Source organism: Nerophis ophidion, unplaced genomic scaffold (assembly GCF_033978795.1).
Source record: "Nerophis ophidion isolate RoL-2023_Sa unplaced genomic scaffold, RoL_Noph_v1.0 HiC_scaffold_31, whole genome shotgun sequence".
NCBI classification, from domain to species: Eukaryota; Metazoa; Chordata; class Actinopteri; order Syngnathiformes; family Syngnathidae; genus Nerophis; species Nerophis ophidion.
This window is the reverse complement of record NW_026906953.1, coordinates 1,452,209-1,459,657: the sequence shown is the minus strand read 5'-3', so window position 1 is coordinate 1,459,657 and position 7,449 is coordinate 1,452,209.

The following is a 7,449-nucleotide window of genomic DNA, read 5'->3' as shown; positions in this document are numbered from 1 at the left end:
AATACGGTTTATATATTTGAAATATAATTTTTGATTGATTGGTTGATTGATACTTTTATTAGTAGATTGCACAGTACAGTACATATTCCGTACAATTGACCACTAAATGGTAACACCCCAATAAGTTTTCAACTTGTTTAAGTCGGGGTCCATGTTAATCAATTCATGGTACAAATATATACTATCAGCATAATACAGTCATCACACATGTTAATACTCATAGTATATACATTGAATTATTTACATTATTTACAATCTGGGGGTGGGATGAGGAGCTTTGGTTGATATCAGTACTTCAGTCATCAACAATTGCATCAACAGAGAAATGTGGACATTGAAACAGTGTAGGTCTTACTTGGTAGGACATGTACAACTACCAGAGAACATAGTGAGTTCAGATAGCATAAGAACAAGTATATACATTAGAAGTACATTTGATTATTTACATTAGGTTATTTATAATCCGGGGACATGAGATATGAATGGAGGAGGGTATTAGTAAAGGGTTGAAGTTGCCTGGAGGTGTTGTTTTAGAGCGCTTTTGAAGGAATATAGAGATGCACTTACTTTTACACCTGTTGGGAGTGCATTCCACATTGATGTGGCATAGAAAGAGAACGAGTTAAGACCTTTGTTAGATCGGAATCTGGGTTTAACGTGGTTTGTGGAGCTCCCCCTGGTGTTGTGGTTATGGCGGTCATTTACGTTAAGGAAGAAGTTGGACATGTACTTCGGTATCAGGGAGGTGTCGCGGATTTTATAGACTAGGCTCAGTGCAAGTTGTTTTACTCTGTCCTCCACCCTTAGCCAGCCCACTTTGGAAAAGTCGGTTGGAGTGAGGTGTGATCTGGCGTGGAGGTCTAAAAGTGACCGGACTAGCTTGTTCTGGGATGTCCGGAGTCTAGATTTGAGAGTTTTGGAGGTGCTGGAGTACCAGAAGGTGCAAGCGTAATCAAAAAAGGGTTGAATGAGAGTTCCCGCTAGAATCTTCAAGGTGCTTTTATTGACCAGAGAGGAGATTCTGTAGAGGAATCTCGTTCTTTGGTTGACCTTTTTGATGACCTTGGTTGCCATTTTATCACAGGAATGATTAGCCTCTAGAATGGAACCTAGGTAGGTGATCTCATCTTTCCTGGTGATAACGATGTCACCCACTTTTGTTGCCATGTGTTGTTGTTTGTGGTTACCCGTAGGAAGAACTATGTCAAGCTGCATGAATAAGTTGGCTTTAATTAAGTCTTCAGCAGGACAGCAATTGTACGTACGCACTAGAGATGCGCGGTTTGCGGTCACAACCGCGGAGTCCGCGGATAAACCGCGGGTCGGGCGGGTGACATGACGAAAAGATAGATTTTAAATAGATTCGGGCGGGTGGCGGTTGAACCAATTTGGAAATATATATTGGAATAATCCCAGGAATGTAGGCTCAAAAAAACTTCTTCGTTTGTCTAGTCTTTATTGCACAAGATGTAATACAACCACACAACAGCTCTCATGTCTCTAACGCTTTTCCCTGGACAACGCGAACTCTCACTTCCTGTCGAAAACGTCACTTCTCTATCTCTCCCGGAAGTCCCGTCCCCCAGCCAAAGTCATTGTTTAACACCTCGTAGCCAGCCGCTACATTATACATAGTTCAATGTTATGTTGAAGAGGTTCATTTAGCCTACTGACGTGTATTTATAAATGGTTGGTTTATACAGGCTAGTAGGTAAAGTGTTGTACCTGACAACTCTTGATGGTACAATCCATACATCACGTCACAGACAACGTCACGCTAACATCACGTGACACCTCTGATGAAGGCTGCAGAAGCAACGTAGCCCAAACTTGTCAGCTACAACACTTTACCTTACTAGCCTATAGAAATCAACCATCTATAAATAGTTAAATGTTGTTACCCACATACGAAAAACGAGCAGCACTCTTTGAAACAGTATGTGGGCATACTTTTATTTTGAAGTGTCTCGTTTGGTCTGTCGACGGATGTAAGGAAGCTACTTCCGGGTGTGGCCAACGAGGTATTTGTCATTTGTTGGTTTTTTACTTAGTAAAATGTTTGATCCACATGCTGTGCATGTTATTATTTTTACGTTTGTAACCTGCTTTATTTATTACAGTTTTCACGGTGAATTTGAAGGGAAAGTAAGCCTTTTAATAAATCAGTTCAAGAAAGCCATTGTATCTCTGCTATTTGGAGGGAGTTACACTTTCTAACCTCACTAATGCCTTGCATCGTCTATATTAGATATATAACAACGGGCGGGTGGGTGTGGCTTTGATGAAATGTTGGTTCGGGTGGATTGCGGGTGGATGACGACTTTAGTGATGTGGTTGCGGGTGATATAATTGCCTATCCGCGCATCTCTAGTACGCACTGCATGAGAGGGTGGTAGTATCTGACTCCTCGATGTGCACACCCTGGTGGTGTGTTCTAGAATTACAACAAAAAAACAGTCATTTTACCAAATCATCTACATCCTTCCCTTTTAGTTCAGCGTCCTTAAAAAAAACAAAAGAAGATAAGTGAAATGAATATCCACATGCCCCTAAAACTGACCAACACGCCGGATTGTAGTCAGCTGGAGGCGTGTCTTAATGAAATTAAACAATGGATGTCCGCTAACTTTTTGCAACTCAACGCCAAAAAAACGGAAATGCTGATTATCGGTCCTGCTAGACACCGACCTCTTTTTAATAATACAACTTTAACATTTGACAACCAAACAATTAAACAAGGCGACTCTGTAAAGAATCTGGGTGTTATCTTCGACCCAACTCTCTCCTTTGAGGCACACATTAAAAGCGTTACTAAAACGGCCTTCTTTCATGTCCGTAATATCGCTAAAATTCACTCCATTCTGTCCACTAAAGACGCTGAGATCATTATCCATGCGTTTGTTACGTCTCGCCTCGACTACTGTAACATATTATTTTCGGGTCTCCCCATGTCTAGCATTAAAAGATTACAGTTGGTACAAAATGCGGCTGCTAGACTTTTGACAAGAACAAGAAAGTTTGATCACATTACGCCTGTACTGTATATACCTTTATATACATATATACATACATATATACCTATACTGGCTCACCTGCACTGGCTTCCTGTGCACTTAAGATGTGACTTTAAGGTTTTACTACTTACGTATAAAATACTACACGGTTTAGCTCCATCCTATCTTGCCGATTGTATTGTACCATATGTCCCGGCAAGAAATCTGCGTTAGAAAGACTCTGGCTTATTAGTGATTCCCAAAGCCCAAAAAAAGTCTGCGGGCTATAGAGCGTTTTCATTTCGGGCTCCAGTACTCTGGAATGCCCTCCCGGTAACAGTTTGAGATGCCACCTCAGTAGAAGCATTTAAGTCTCACCTTAAAACTCATCTGTATACTCTAGCCTTTAAAGACTCCCTTTTTAGACCAGTTGATCCGCCGTTTATTTTCTTTTTCTCCTATGTCCCACTCTCCCTTGTGGAGGGGGTCCGGTCCGATCCGGTGGCCATGGATGACGTACTGGCTCTCCAGACCCAGGATGAACCGCTCATCCAGAGTCGGGACCCAGGATGGACCGCCCGCCTGTGTTTCGGCTTGGGACATCCCTGCGCTGCTGATCCGCCTCCGCTTGGGATGGTTTCCTGCTGTGAACGGGACTCTTGCTGCTGTGTTGGATCCGCTCTGGACAGGACTCTCACGGCTGTGTTGGATCCATTATGGATTGAACTTTCACAGTATCATGTTAGACCCGCTCGACATCCATTGCTTTCCTCCTCTCCAAGGTTCTCATAGTCATCATTGTCACCGACGTCCCACTGGGTGTGAGTTTTCCTTGCCCTTATGTGGGCCTACCGAGGATGTCGTAGTGGTTTGTGTTGTGGTTTGTGCAGCCCTTTGAGACACTAGTGATTTAGGGCTATATAAGTAAACATTGATTGATTGATTGATATGTAACTGAGATCAAATCTCTTAACTGTGTAGGGTGAGTACAAACAATTCACCATCTCTATGGAATATCTAAACAAATTATAGAACAGCTAGAAAAATACTATCTCAAAATAAATCACACGTGCATTTTTCTTTTCTTACTGCACATACTTTGGATTGGGTCTGCAAACTCGTCCTGCACGTGTTGTGTAAGCTGTGTCAGTCCGCGTAGTGAATCTGGGTCGAATTGGTGATTTACTTTCCGTTTGCCTAATCACTGTCTTTTCTCTCAGTGGTGTGGGAGGGACCAAGTCCACCATGGTATGTCTACCATCCTGAGAGTCTGCTTCGCCGTTCTGGAACGGTGTTGGTGGTTGTTCTTGAACCGGGACGATGTGGCGACGATTCCTCCTGTATCTTCTCCCATCGGACTGGATGATGTAGGAACGTGGCTCTTTGCACGACTTTTCCACTATTCCAAGTCAGTCATGTCCAGCAGGAGTCTGCATACGGATCACTTGCCCTTCTGCCAAGGGAGTCAGTGGGCGACTTGACTTGTCGTAGTGACATTTCACTGTAGTTCTCTTGTCGACTAGTCGAGCGTGTACTTGTGTTGAGTCTTTTTCTGTTGGATGTAGTAGTCTGGTACACACTGGGATAGCTGCACGCGTTTGTCTTGACATTAAACGTTCGGCAGGGGAACCAAGGTCTGCATCTCGGGGAATGTTTCTGAGGTTCAGGAGGTTTAGGAAGACATAAGTTTTGTCCCGGTGGGATTTCTCCATCAGTTGCTTGGCACTCCTGACAGCTCTTTCCGCAAGTCCATTCGACTTGGGAAACTCTGGGCTACTGGTGGTGTGGATGAAGTCCCGCTCCTCAGCAAATTTCCTGAATTGCTCACACTTGTACTGTCTTACATTATCAGATAGCAGTGTGTGTGGTGTACCGTGCAATGAAAAATGTCTTTTCATTTTGGAAATTACAGCTGTCGCTGTGATGTTTTGTAGAAGGTCAATTTCAAACCATCCAGAATAGGAATCCACTATCACCTGGTAGTGTTGTCCACGCCATTCAAAAAGGTCTGTAGCAACTGTGACCACGGAAGGTCTGGAACTGGATGAAGATGAAGTGGTTCTTTCTGCTGATGTGGTTTTGTGCTGTTGCACACTGTGCAAAAAAGTAGTTCTTTAGTGATGCCTCGTGACATTGATGGCCAAAAGATGATACCTCTTGCTCTGCGTTTGGTTGCTTCAATGCCTGGGTGACCTTTGTGTACAATATTAATGTACTCTTTTTGTAGTGACGTTGGAATGACTGCTTTCTGCCCTTTCATGACAATTCCATCTTCCACAGTGAGTTTGTCTCTGTAGGGGAAGAAAACTTCAATGGCAGGCTGCAGCTGAGTCTTTCTGGCAAGCCATCCACGCTGGATAACTGTACTGAGTCTGCATTACTTCAACCTCCTCCATGTGCTTCTTGAGCTCTTCCAGGCGGGCTGTAGAAATGTAGCTCACCGACATGACGTCGAAAGAACCACTGTCAGATGGGCTCTCACTGTCTGTTGCATTAGGGGCTCTTGAAAGAGTGTCAGCCAAGTACATGTGCTTTCCTTTTTTGTAGATTAGGCTTATGTCATAGCTTTGCAAGCGTAGCAGCATCTGCTGAAGACGGGCCGGGGCATTGTGAATTGGTTTCTTCAAGATAGTCCCCAACGATTGGTGGTCAGTTTCTACTGTGGTGGCCTTGCCATACACATAGTCTCTGAACTTGGTGCATGCAAACACAACAGCTAGAAGCTCCTTCTCAATTTGAGCGTATCGAGTTTCTGTTTCTGTAAGGGTGCGGGATGCAAAGGCTACTGGCCTTCCATTTTACATGAGGCAGCTCCTAGTCCAAAGCATGACGCCTCACAGGTCAGCCTGACTGGCTCTTTGACATCTTAGTAGGCCAATACTGGTGGAAAGGAGAGACATGCTTTCAGGCGGTCAAAAGCATCTTGGTGTTGCTGGAACCAGCACCATGCGGTCTCTTTGTGAGTCAGCTTCCTCAGTGGCGTTGGGATGTCACTGAGGTTTGGAATGTGCTTGCCAAGATAGTTAACCATTCCCAGGAAACGTAGAAGTGAAGTGACATCTGTGGGGACTGGCATGTCTGTGATAGCAGCAGTTTTGGAGGGGTCAGCTTTCAAACCTTTACTTGTGAAGATATGACCAACGTAGCATACTTGGTCAAGTCGAAATTTGCATTTCTGCGGGTTGAGTTTGAGGTTTATTTCCTTCACACGTTCTAGCACCTTTTTTAGGTTGGCGTCATGCTCCGCCACATCACGGCCTCCGATTATGATGTCATCGACAATGACTGAGCATGGATATCCAGCAAAAAACTGATCCATTGTGCGCTGGAATACTCCGCTTGCTGAGTTAATGCGAAGGAATCTGTAACGTCCAAAAGGAGTACTGAATGTTGTCTTCATTGAGGACTTCTTGTCCAGGCGGATCTGCCAGAATGAATTTTTTGCATCTAGCACTGAAAACATTTGTGCTGCTACCTCCTCCACACTTCTCATGGGGTGGTGGGGCCGTTTTAGTGCTTCATTTAAAGGCCTACTGAAAGCCACTACTACCCACCATGCAGTCTGATAGTTTATATATCAATGATGAAATATTAACATTGCAACACATGTCAATATGGCCTTTTTAGTTTACTAAATTGCAATTTTGAATTTCCCGGGAGTTTCGTCTTCGAAACGTTGTGTAATGATGACGTGTACGCAAGACGTCACAGGTTTTTAGGAAGTATGAGCGCTGCACACACACACAGCTAAAAGTCGTCTGCTTTAACAGCATAACTATACAGTTTTTTTGAAAATCTGTGTTGCTGAATTTTTTGCAATTTGTTCAATTAATATTGAAGAAGTCACAGTAGAAAGATGGAGTTGGGAAGCTTTAGCCTTTAGCCACACAAACACAGTGATTCCTTGTTTAAAATTCCTGGAGGTGAAACTTTCCTATGGATCAGAGCGCGGTCAAGAGAACATGGATCCCGACCACATGTCAACCAGCAGGTTTCGGTGAGAAAATTGTGGTTAAAAAGTCAGTTCTTACCGGAGAAAAGCTGAGCTTGTGCCATCCATAGATGCCGTCAACTCCCCTGAGACACTGCGCGTCAAGACAGTCGTGGAGACACACTTCCGACTATCAGGTACTATTTAACTCACTAAAACACTAGCAACACAATAGAAAGATAAGGGATTTCCTAGAATTAACCTAGTAAATATGTCAAAAAACTTCGGAATCCGTCCCAATGCAATCACATTTTTTTTTTTTTACTTTTTTTAAATTATTTTTTTCTAGTCCATCGCTATCAATATCCTCAAACACGAATCTTTCATCCTCGCTCAAATTAATGGGAAAATTGTTGTTTTCTCTGTCCGAATAGCACTTTTTGTTGGAGGCTCCCATTAAAAACAATGTGAATATGTGAGGAGCCATCAAACATGTGACGTCATCGTCTGCGACTTCTGACTTTT